Source organism: Simochromis diagramma, unplaced genomic scaffold (genome assembly GCF_900408965.1).
Source record: "Simochromis diagramma unplaced genomic scaffold, fSimDia1.1 OVJJ01000291.1, whole genome shotgun sequence".
Lineage (NCBI taxonomy): Eukaryota > Metazoa > Chordata > Actinopteri > Cichliformes > Cichlidae > Simochromis > Simochromis diagramma.
The window spans coordinates 59,298-72,112 of record NW_024386805.1 but is presented as its reverse complement, the minus strand read 5'-3'; the positions used below and the strand labels follow the sequence as shown (position 1 = coordinate 72,112).

The 12,815-nt window shown below is 43.4% G+C and overlaps 2 long non-coding RNA genes across 2 annotated transcripts; one reads left to right on the top strand and one right to left on the bottom strand.

Annotated features, from left to right (window-relative positions):
* Positions 1-2,530: 2,530 nt before the first annotated feature.
* LOC120730601 lies at positions 2,531-4,638 on the bottom strand. Its single transcript, XR_005695153.1, has 2 exons — positions 2,924-4,638; positions 2,531-2,647 (listed from the first exon to the last, which is right to left on the bottom strand). It is a non-coding gene; the product is annotated as an uncharacterized LOC120730601 (long non-coding RNA).
* Positions 4,639-4,720: 82 nt separating this feature from the next.
* On the top strand, positions 4,721-5,404 carry LOC120730600. Its single transcript, XR_005695152.1, has 2 exons — positions 4,721-4,884; positions 5,221-5,404. It is a non-coding gene; the product is annotated as an uncharacterized LOC120730600 (long non-coding RNA).
* Positions 5,405-12,815: the final 7,411 nt, after the last annotated feature.

The window sequence follows — 12,815 nt, the reverse complement described above, 5'->3', positions numbered from 1 at the left end:
GGGACATTTGATCACAGGAAATCACATGATAGCGTGGGGCTAGATCTCACAATGGGTTCACCCAAAACCTTGGCTGATTGAGACCCACACCCGTTTTCACGGAGGAGGAGGAGTTTCACATCCTGAACATGTGACAGCCTGGTTTAAAGGGACCAAAAGTAACTGGACACCTGATTCAGTTCAGGTTTATTCATCCGCTCCAAACCACAGCAGCAGTCACCTCCAGGGAACCAGCTGATCCATGTAACTGGGGACAGACCACAGCCCAGAGCACTGGTTCATGATGTGTTTGTGGACTGTAGGTTGTTTGGATAGAGATGAGATGTACACAGCAGTCTGTCTCTAATGTTTAATGAAATGTTCTGAAGATGATAATAACTTGTGATTTTCTTTTGAATGAATCTTTAATCGTGTTGTAGGGCCTCTGACTCTCATGAAGATTTTCACATCAATGTGCTTTTCACAAAGATATTAACAATGAAAATGACGTGCAGCCCTGAACTACTCATGCGTTAACTCAGCGGTTCCCAACCCCCGGGTCACGGACCGGTCCGTGAGTCATTTGGTACCGGGCCGTGAGAGTCGAGGCTCGGTGTGAAATTGATGGTTGATAGGTTTGTAGCATAAACCTGTTCGCTGGATCGTTCAATACAATCACACACACCTTGTGTATTGTGATTGTGTGTGTGTGTGTGTGTGTGTGTGTGTGTGTGTGTGTGTGTGTGTGTGTGTGTGGAGTCAGAGTGTGACCCCATAAACGACTTCCCTAAACCTGCTGGTCTGGAAGTCCAGCAGTTCATCTAAACAAAAGGCACTTAGACTAAAACAGACATCCTACCACAAAACAATAAGAAGGTAGCACCTCTCCCATGATCCCAGGACGTGGGTGTGAATGCCAGAAGACTCTGGAGTCACACAAAGTCTTTAAAGACTACTATCATTACACAATTGGTTATACACCTCTGAGCATATATGGTTAGATATTCCCCAATAACAATGACAATGATAAAATATAAATCCAACAATGGTTTTCAGGGTTTTTATCGTTACCTTCGTTTCCCTGGGTCTTTTCCCGTGTTGTAGTCGTGTGTCTTATTTTGAAAGAAATGTTTACGCGTTACCATAGCGACCAGAGAGCATTAAGGGAGCAGACAGGTGCATCCAACCAACATTTTATTTTCCCTTATTTGATTTATGGACCTAACTGCATGAACTGGACTTTGGCTTTAATGCTGCTCCTCTTCATCATTGCTGTGTTGCATTTCCATCATTCTGCTGCTGGATTCACTGCAGGCTTTAACAAACACTCCTTTGGGTCCAGGCCCAGCCACGTGTTTGTAAGCTGCTGTGCTCCTCACAAATAAAGCCTGAAGCAGCTCAGACTGTTAGAACCAGCACTGAGCCCTGTTACAGTTATAGTGTTAGAGCAGCGGCTGCAGCCTACAGCATTTAAACTAGCTGACAGTAAACACATCAGTCCAGATGTTACCACATTACTTTGTGATGCTGAGAGTTAAAGGAGACTGGCTGATTAAAATCCCATTCCTTACATCACCGTCCTCTGCTCTGACTGGTTTCATTTAATCACAATCAGAATACTTTTTGATCCCAGGGGAAATTATTTAGGTTACAGTGCTGCAGCACAAACAGGAACAAAGACACAACACACTAAGTAAGAAATAGCACAACATACACAATATATACATGCATATATATACATATGAGTCACCTATAAGTAATATGTGAGTGCTGGGGTCTATGACAGCAGGCAGGTCTGTATTTATATCCAGGCTGACATGAACAGCTAGTAGTTCAGGGTTCAACACTCAGGAAAGTGTGTGACCTTCCACACTGACAGAAGATGCTAAACATGACTTTAAACTGTTGTTTGTTAAAGCCTCACAGATCTGAGAGCAGGGCTCAGTGGGTACATGAGCCTTTATACATGAAGGGTTTCTGTTTCCAGGAGAGGAAACATGTGATCCAGCTGTGTTTGGTCACATGGATCTGCTCTGCATGGATCACCTGACTAAAACATGTTGTTATTATTGTTCTTACAGTCTTAAATCGGTACATCAGGCGGGTCACATGACACCCGGGGGTGACAGCAGCATCTTTCCTCTTTAGAAAGCTGCTCTCTGTCCCAGGAGCTGTTGTCACAGTAACAGCAGGAACAGGAAGTCACATGCTCTCTGCTCTGTGATTGGCTGCTTCTTATCTCAGCTTCCTGTGGAGGTCTGGGTGGAGGTCTGCTGATAACGCACACCAACAGAAGTGTGACTTTCACTTCCTGTTTATTGCTGTTGTTCTTAAAGCTCTCAGACGATGCTGCAGCGCCCCCTGCTGACACAAACTCCTCCCTCTGTCTCAGAGGTCACAGGTCAGCCTGCTGCAGAGGGTCTGCCTGTTCATGGACTTCCTGAGACAGACCCGAGGCTCAGTGTCAAAGCTGGTTTCTGATTGGGTCAGCATGTGCAGGCTGCCATGGTGTTGGTGTCACCACTACAGACAGCTCAGGTTCTTCTGGTTCTTCTTTGATTTGCTTCTATAGCACAAAGGTTGACACCAGTCTGGTCCAGTTAGCATCTGAATCCATAAACGTGTGAGCTCGTCCCACCAGAGGACGTCAGCATCATGGGGATAATGTCTACAGCAGGAAAACACAGGGACAGTTGGGTTTGCTGCACATCTGGAACACACAGTTAGCTCAGATATGTTCATGTCGCTAACACCAATACAGTGACTGAGTGCTCTATAGCAGCTAATGCTAACAACTGTAACACTGCTGTTTGTCATGGTTTTCAGACCAAATGATAACAAAACGTTGGGAAAAGTGAAATATTGGAACATGAAGTCATAAATTATTACATTTAAACAACAATAATACAGCTAAATTTCCCCTGTTGGCTCATAAGCTGCTCACCTGGATGCTACATCAGTGCAGTCCTCTCTGAACATTAGATAATCAACACACACACACTTATTGTTGAGAGGCTGACTTCACTAAACTCACAGAAACTCTTAAGAAGCTCCTCAAATGATGACTTTGGAGTTTTGTGTCACTGTCAGTGTATAAAAGCTAGAAAAGGAAGAAAAGCAGGAGAAATGATCAAAGTGCTGCTGTGTGCAGGAAGAACTACAACATGTTAGTGAGAAACACAAACAGGGTGTGAAACACACTCCAGAGGAAACGCTGTGTGCAGGCTGTCTGTGACTTCCTGTATCTCTGCCACAGACTGGGACAGACACCAGTGAAACCAGTCACTGTGGTCATGTGCTTGTAGCCAACAGCCTGTGATGTGAGGCTGCTTGAGTCAGTCGTCTGCTTCCACCATGTAAACCTTGGTGTCTCCTACATGCACAGATGTTTCCTACAGACTGTGCTGCTCCAGCTGTCACACAGATGTTGAATCAGCAATATCTGTGTCACGTCCTGATGCAAAGCAACAGAAGAGCAACGTGAGCCACAGTAAGTGATGGAGGATGAACTGGTCCTGTCTCTGTTGGTGGGCTCGTATACTGGCAGGAAGGAAGCTTCTCTGGGATTTCTCCCTCAGCACCAGTGAAGCCTCTGTTTCTGTCACTATTGTCTCTTTGAACTGTGATTATTTTGTGCTTTCACAGCATTTTCCTGTTTCATGGTGTTTTAGAAGCAGCAGTGTGTGTGAGCTCTCAGGGCCACCGTCCATCCTGTATACTTGTTGTTTGTAGTGTCACCAGTGCAGTGATGACCACAGGGTGGCGCTGTGCTGCATCACAGGCAGCCTGAGCTGGGCCTGTTCCATATAACATATATATCAGATGATGATATGAAACATCGTTTGTTTCATGGTGTAAAATATGTTACATGGTTGTGATGCTCACTGTAGTGTCTGTATTAAAGTTCTCTCTTTCTCTTATATTTAATATAACCACACTACGGACGCTCGTTAGCAACAACGCCGGTAAAACCATCGCGTGGCTCCGCCGTCCGCTTCTTTATTTTCCACAAAAACCTTTCACAATAAAGCTCAAGATCCTATTGAGACTTTTCAAAATAAAACGAATGACATGAAAGAGCATGCAGAGAGTTTAGGGATGAAAAGCCAAAAAGAGCCGTCAGGGGCTAAAACATGAATGTCACAACAGGCTTTTCCCCGCAGCACGCCGTGTGATAAATACTCACAAATACTCACAAACGTGTCGTTTCATGCGTCGGTCAAACACTCGACGCCCAGCTGGAAACACTTCAGGGAAGTTCATCTGCCCGAGATTCAGAAAAGTCACAGAAAATGTCAAATTGTTGTGATATAGATGTTTATCAAATCAAATCACTTTTATTGTCACATCACATGTGCAGGTACACTGGTACAGCACATGTGAGTGAAATTCTTGTGTGCGAGCTTCACAAGCAACAGAGGTGTGCAGGATGATAGGATATGAGATCATGGTCACAGCGCAGCCCCAGTGATGTTAAACACAGAAGGTTCAAACCTGTCGTTGCTTCATCAGTGTGGACGTTTAACAATGGATGTAACCATTTAATTATGGTTACATAATTAATTATGTAATTAATTATGCAAAATGCAAAACGCTCAGCTGTGTCTCCAATCAAAGCTCTGTAACTTCAGAGGTGATGTTCATATGTTGACTAATGGTTTTCTTTCATTTTTGATGTACTGCAGAATATTTGTATAAAATCCAGGCCAGGAAAATCTCCTTCATGTGTTTCTGTGTTTTGTCTTCAGCTACGTTGACACAAAGGCCTCTGCTGTGACGCTCACACCTTTGATAAAGTCTGGAGAGTGTCAGCTTCCTGTTTATAGATACAAAAATATGTAATGTTGTGAACTCTGGCCGCAGCGGCGCAAGAAAAAGGAGAATTACGGGAAGCACTCACAACAGGTAAAATGTCTGTGAAGGTTCTCAGTCATCCAGGTCATCGTAGTCAAAGGAGCTTGCAAAGAAAAGCGTCTGGACTTCTTTAAGTTCACAATGAACACACCCGAAACTCTGGCTGATTGGGTCCCAAACCCAATTTCACACCTTGGCTCAGGTGATTAGAGGATCATCAGGGGGTCCTTTTGTCCCTCTGTGGGGGTCACTCACACTAGGTTTATATCTGGGACTCTCCACCATTTGACCTTAGAACTGAAGAAGCTTCTCGGATGAGAGGTGAAACGTCTTCAAGCAACTTAAAGAAGTCCAGACACTTTTCTTTGCAAGCTCCTTTGACAACAGGTAAAATCAAAATAACAAAGTAAAGTAGGATAAAATAAAAACCAACAAAAGAACAACACAATATACTTCCCCGTACTGTTACTGCTAACCTCTGTTAACCTAGTAACTCTTACCTTCTAACTGACAGCTGGTCAATAAACGAGCTCCATAAACGCTCCATATTCACCTTTACATGGAATATAAAGGGAAAAGAAGAAACACAGTGCTGTGTCAGCGTTAGACATATAGATATATCCTTGCTTTTAATACATTTGAAGGTGGGTGGGAGAGGTGCTTCTCCGCGTAGTCTACGGTCTCTTTGGGATCGGTAAAGCTTTTCCTCACATCACCATGGGTCACTAACAGCTTTGCAGGGTATAGCAGTCTGTACCTGACGCCGGTCATCCCACGTAGTCTTCCTCTCATATTTGCAAATGCGGCTCTGCGTTTCCAACAGAGGGAGGGAAATCTGGGAGGATTTTTATTTTAAAAACCCTTATACATCAGGTTCTTGTTCTCTGCAGCTTTCAGCAGAATTTCCTCACCAATGTGGTAGTAGTGCAATCTCAAGATGATGGGCCGAGGAAGATGACTTTGTTTGGGACGCTGGCGAGTCGCTCTATGTGCTCGATCGATGAGTGGCTTCTCCTCGAGAGATAGCGCCTCCGCCAACAGGTGTGAACCAACTCAGTCATCTTGGGTCCCTCTGTGCCTTCTCCTGCAGTTCTTAAATTATTCCTCCTGGAGTGTCTCAAGAGCTCCACATCTCTCATCTAACTTCTTTACCTCCGCAGACAAACGCTCCACAGTGGCCTGGAGAGTGGCGATGGTGTCAGAGTGGTTCGAGGCACAGTCCTGCAGTTCAGTCAAAGTGTTATCATGCCTGGCCACGTCGCTTTTTATGTCCGAAATTGAGGGCTGGATGCTCTGGTTCAAGGATGATATCTCGCCTCCTATGGTGGTAGAAATCTCTAATATGCAAGTGTCCAGTGCTAGTTAGTTAGTTCTAGTTCTAGTGGTTAGTGGGGCTTTATTTGATGATTCTAGTGTGTGTTACATTGTTGTCATATTGTTGAGTCGCAGAGCTGCACAGTGTTACAGTTTCTGTAGAGTCTGGTATAAGGAACTCAGATCCCTCTGTGAATAATGTTCACTGAAACTGATCTGTAGTTAATGAACTAGTCAGGATTTACACTAGAGAACGTTTCTGCCATTACATGGCCTGTATTTGTAGAGCGCTTTACTCGTCCCTAAGGACCCCAAAGTGCTTTTTTGCCCAAGGACACAACGACCGAGACTGTCCAAGCCGGGGCTCGAACCGGCAACCTTCCGATTACAAGACGAGCTGCCAACTCTTGAGCCACGATCGCCCCACATATTGTTGTCTTTTGTTGCAGACACCAAGTGTTGAGATCCTGTCTCAACCTCCTACATTCTTCCAGCAGGTTACACATTATTTTTGTATTTGGAATCAAATATATGTGTCAGTTGGGCCTAGTGCAGGGGTCAGCAACCTTTAACACCCAAAGAGCCTTTTGGACCCGGTTTCCACGCAAAGGGTCAGGGTTCGGGAAAACACTGGGAGCCGCAAATACTTTGTGACATCTAAAATGAAGATAACACTGTGTATATTGTTTTTACCTTTATGCTTTGTGTGAACAACTACAGTGTGTTGCTTATGAAATCCATGAAGTGCTACAGAGAAAATTACATTTGATTTATGTAATGAACACATTTTGAGCTCTTAAAGAAACATAACAAAAGAAAGCTGAACTACAATGATCCATGTAGCAAACACAAACTGTTATATCGCCTTTGGGCTTTTGGAGCCTTGATCCTGACTTTTAAAAAAAGCGCGTTCATGCAAACATCGTCGGGTCTGCCGTGATATGTTTACAACGGGACTTCTGCTCCTGAACCTCTGCGCACAGCGTCTGCAGGTAAGGTAACTTTATTTATACCCAAAGGCAAGGTAAATTTGCTTTACAGAAAAATGACAGCATTTGACATCCCTTTAAAAACACACATACCTAGTAAATATATAAAACTCACTGTGACACATACTTTAATATTTCGAATCAAAAACAGTTCTTATTTAATTCAGTGACAGCAACGGGGACAAAGCTATTTTTATAACGCTTTGTCCTGCATCTCGGAAATAGAAACCTCCGTCCTGAGGGAAGAAGCTGAAATTCACCCCTTAGAGGATGGGAACCATTTTTAAGGATTGATAAAGCCATCCTCTGTACCTGCTCAGAGTACAGGGAGGCTAAACAAGACTGTGGCTCACCTATCAGACGACTGGACCATCTCACTCTCTGATTCAGAGAGTTTTTCTCTGTGACAGAGGTCTGACCGAACCATGCCACCAACCAAAAGGATAAACCAGACTCAATGAAAGAACGAGAAAACAAAGATAAAATGTTTTGGTCAATGTGGAAATGAACAAGTTTCCTAAGGCAATAAAGGTGCTGGTGACCCTTTTTACAAACTGATTTGCAATTTTGATCAAAGTTCAGTTTTTCATTGATTATGGTCCCAAGATATTTATATGATTGTACTTGCTCTATTTTCTGACCTTTAATTAAAGTGACTCCGTGCCCATTTTGTTGCTTCCTAAAATCAACAACCATGTCTTTTGTTTTAGATATGTTCAGCTGGAGATAAGACTCCTCCCACCACTGAACAAAGTCATCAATGACTGGGCCGTGGTTAGTTTCACCCTCTTTCAGTAAGCTGACAATAACAGAGTCATCTGCATATTTAATAATGACCCTGTTTTCATGTCTGCCCTGACACATGTTTGTATAGAGAGTGAATAATAAGGGCGATAGGACGCAGCCTTGAGGAGAACCTGTGGAGGAGAACACTGGGTCAGACAGAACCCCATTTATTCTCACTCTTTGTGACCTGTCAGTTAGAAAATCTAAAATCCAGCCCAGCAGGTTTTTCCTGATTTCAAACTGTTCTAAAAGTCTTTTAATTAAAATATGGGGCTGTGTTGTATTAAAAGCCGAAGAAAAATCAATGAAAAGAAGTCTTGCAAAAGTCCCTTTACTCTCTACATGTTTAAGAATCAGATTTAGTAAAGTCAAAAGTGCGTCCTCCACTCCTCTGTTGGGCCTGTATGCAAACTGCATTGGATCCAGCTGACCTTCAGTCTCTTCATAATCACATTTCTGAGGATTTTTTCAAAGACTTTCATGACAACTGAAGTGAGGGCAACAGGCCTGAAGTCGTTTAGATTTAGGGACAGGAACCACGACTGCTTCTTTGCAAAGAGAGGGCACATGTTGTGTTTGCAAGGATTTGTTAAAAATAACCTGAAATATAGGACTGAGTTCATCAGCACAAGATTTAATTAGGCGGCCACTAATATTATCAGGACCCTGGCTCTTGTTCACATTGACTGTATGAAAGGCCTTTTTAACATCGCTGAGTTCAATGATAAAGTGCTGAGTATCTCTCAGTTTCTGTTTCAGTTCCCAAATATCCTCGCTGAAATCAGAAGAACTAAAACGAGCATAAAACACGTTTAAAGCATTTGAAAATCTCTGTCTGAATTAAAACCATCTAAAATGACCTGACTGCTGCTCTGGGGATTTTGAAACCCTGCTATGGTTTTCATACAAGTCCAGGCAGACCCAAAAGTTTTTGCAGCAAATTTGCTTTCAAGAAGGTTTTTGTAGCTCTGTTTTGCTTTCAACATCTCGATTTTCATTTCCTTGGTAGCTGTCTGAAAATCGGTAACAGCCCCTCTTTAAAGGCCTGTCTCTTTTTCCTTAAACAGGATTTGACACTTTTAGTGACCCATGGCTTATTGTTAGCGTAAATTTTAACGCGCTTACGGGGTATAATCATGTCTTTACAAAATACTGCACAGGAGCTAGTAACATCCACCAAAGCGTCGAGATCATCTCCACAAGACTGAAGACGGGGCTGTACGAAGTCACTTTATCTCTACAGGACTGTAAGCTGTCGTCTGTGAGGCGTGAGCGTGTTTGTTTGAACACAGTTCACGGTGGAGCTGCTGACATAATGTGGATCCGAAGATCCATAACTGGCCTACCTGGGGCTGAAAGTCTCCATAAATGCAGGCGTTTCGGCGGCTACACCGGCTTCCACGAGTGTGACGCTTATTTTGAGAAAATAATAGAATATAAATTTATTTTTATATTTCAATATCACAATAATCTTCCAATGTAGAACTACAAGTTAAAAAAGAACTAACATAAATCAAATACACTTCAGCTAAATACTTCTCATTTATTTCCATCTTACATGCTGTGACTGCAGCCATTCCCACATCTCTGTGAATGGGACTCATGGACATGGATCAGTGGTTGTTGATCAATGGTCCTGAGAATCTGCATAATTAAGATGAAGGAACGGAGCTCCCAGCCCATCGTTCCTGCAGCTGCTTTCAGTCTTTATGCAAATGTCCTGTTTGTAAGACTGAAACCTGCAGCTGAGACTGAAGACGTCACCTGATGATGACGACACGTTTCTCCCACAAAACGCTGCGTCCAGATGAACAGAACCAACAGACTCACTTTCCTGGATGATTGAGATGCATCAAGACTTCATTGTGTGTTACTTCTCATTCAGCACAGACACATTATTCCTGTTAGGTCATGTCAGCTGTCACTCAGTACAAGCACAACTGTGAACAACACAAACTTCTCTTCAATGTGTCACAGAAACACTAAGTGTGAGAGCCTGTATGACACACAGGACAGACTGTAAGCTCTGCTGGCTGCACAGCACTTTGTAGCAGTTTTCCAACATGTCCTCCACCCGTGATGTCAGTGGTGGGACCCCAGTCACAGCACTCAGCACCACCTCCTTTAAATGTATTTTATAGCAGTTACTCCCGTTACTCGGTGCAACGCTTCTTAAATGTGTTTTTGCAGGATAAAACACAGCAGGTGGTGTAGAGAGGACGTCAGCTGACGGAGCAGAGGGAGGCAGACTGTGGATAAATGACAGAGTGAGAGGAGAGCAACCATGACAGAAGCACAGGTGTGGCAGATAGAAGTGGCTTTATAGACACTTATTGTCAGTCCTCGTGCATGCTGTGGAAATAAGTGTCTGTGTCATGAGGTGACATGTGAGCTTATCTTTGGTCAATAAAGCTGAACGACCAGTTTTCACTTTGCTTGTTACGCTTGTTTAGTGACGTCTGGGTTTCTGTGGAGCCCGAATTTTGATGAGTTCTGGTGAAATCATCTGAGATCATCTGAGCATCGGTGAAGAGTCAGCAGAGAAAGTGTGGGACAGAAGTTTGCTTTGGACACATGGACTGAAATCAAAAACTAACAAACAGGATTTCCAATGGACAGTATGGAGAAGTGAAAGTACACAAAGGCTGTGCTGGAACACGTGTGTTACACTTTTTGACAGCTGAGAACAAAACACAATATTTTGCATCATCTCTGCAGTGTCTCTTCTTTCCTCTGCTGTTGTGCTTTTAGCTCCAAACTGTTTCAAATGGTTTGTCAGCAAGCTGACCTCTGACCTCTGCAGTACTAACTCCTGACCCGTACAAAGAGCGGGCGTTTCTGACCTTTGACCTGCAGCTGTATGTCTCTCAGTCTCAGTTCTTCTCTCCGTCACTGATGGAGCAGGTGTAGTTGCTGCTGACAGTCAGTGGTTTGTTTTCTCAGAGTGAGGCTGAAGTCTGAACTGTTCAGAGCATCAGGTCTCATCAACGTGCGCTGCTGTAACGCCGCTTTGTCCTCTGAGATCACCAGGTATGAAACCTGAGTGCTGACAGAGCAGCATGTTCCCCCTCATTCACCTCCACCACCACAGCCAAGGCATGCTGGGAAACTGAGGACACACAGACGGAGAACTGAAGTGTCTGCTGTGTGTTCATCTCAGAGTCCTCACAGGTGACACATTAGCTCCAGAACACCAAGCCAGGTGTTTGAAGCCTGACAGGGATTCTTCCCATCCAGAGGGAGGATTTAGCTGCACAACAATGAACATTAGTGTGTAGTTTAGAAACACAGACTGTGCCTGCACTGCATCTAGTGAAGAAAACTGTTACTGCGAGAGAACGAGGCTCCTTTAAAGCAGCTGATATTAAGGTTGAAAAATCAACAATAAGCTGATGTAATCAACGTTTCACAAAATGGTCAGCAGCTAAAATCTGGAGCCGTTCTTTGGTGGTAATTAACAGTTTGTTTTTGTTAGCTAATTATGTAATTAAAGGTAGCAGCAGAAGCCTTGTGTTGAAAGCCCATTCACTCACACATTCACACAGTATGTGTGTGTCTGTGTTACACTGTGGACATCCCTTCTGTTGGAGCGCCATCTTGTGGCAGGTTTAAGAAATGTTATTCAAAGTCAAAGTCAAAGTCAACTTTATTGTCAATTCTGCCACATGTACAGGACATACAGAGAATAGAAACTTCGTTACTCTCAATCCCTAGATAAAATAGAAAATGAACATTTAAATATAAGAGTGATTAAAAATGCAAGTAAAATATTTTAAAGTAAAAAAATTAAATAATATAATACAATTTTACATATAACAAGAAAGCTATACAATATACAATATAAGGGTAAATGACATTGAGTGCAAACCAGGCAGAGTAGTGCAAATAGGCAAATAGTGCAAATGGAGATTTGGTAATGTACGGTATGAGATAGTGTAACACAAAGTCTTATGAGGTAATGGCAGTCCAATGCTCCACAAAGTGACTGGTAACTGGTGCAGGCCAGTGAGTGAGTCAGAGAGTGTGTGTGTGTGAGTGTGTGTGACAGAGTTCAGTGAGACCGTGGAGGAGAGAGGGGAGAGGGGGCAGAATCGGGAGGGAGTTAAGCTTCCTGACAGCCTGATGGATGAAGCTGTCCTTCAGCCTGCTGGTCCTGGCCTGGAGACTCCGCAGTCTCCTCCCCGACGGCAGCAGCTTGAAGAAGCTTTGCATTGGGTGCGTGGGATCAGCTGCTATGCTATTCTTGTAAATCCAAACTGATGCACCTCCATAGCAGACTGTGGAGGCTTTCAGTGACATGAAGACTTGATTTATACTGTCATATTCTCCTGTTACACAAAGCACAGCACGCTGAACATGGATGAACTGAAACTCCCAGCATCTGACTGAGGAAAAGCACAAATCATTCTCACACTGACTCCTGCTTGATTTTAGATTTGCTTTCAAATCCTCACACTTTCATATGAAGCACTAAATGGGCTCCAGACTGTTTATCTCAGCTTCCTGTCAAACACACTGCTGCTCACACCGAGGCTCAGTTTACTCCTCCAGCCTGGCTTAACCTGCTGTCTGTTAAAAACAGTCCCACACTCCTCTGTTTAATCCTTCTGATCAGACTCTTTGATTTTGTATTGTTTTTACCTGAAGTTGTGTTTTTGACATGGTTCTGTCTGTGAAATAAAGCTCACACACACACTGCTACAGTCCTTCATACACTTAGAAACGAAGCTGCTCCTTTCCTCAGTGCTGACACATAAAGAAGAGTTGGTTTTATATCCAACACGTCTCTGTTCCAGAAAACAGCTTCAGCAGCCTCTGAGTCTGAACTTGGAGTTGGTTATAAGCCACAGGCCTGTGTGCACAGCAATGAGGAAATATAATGCAGTAAGTGAA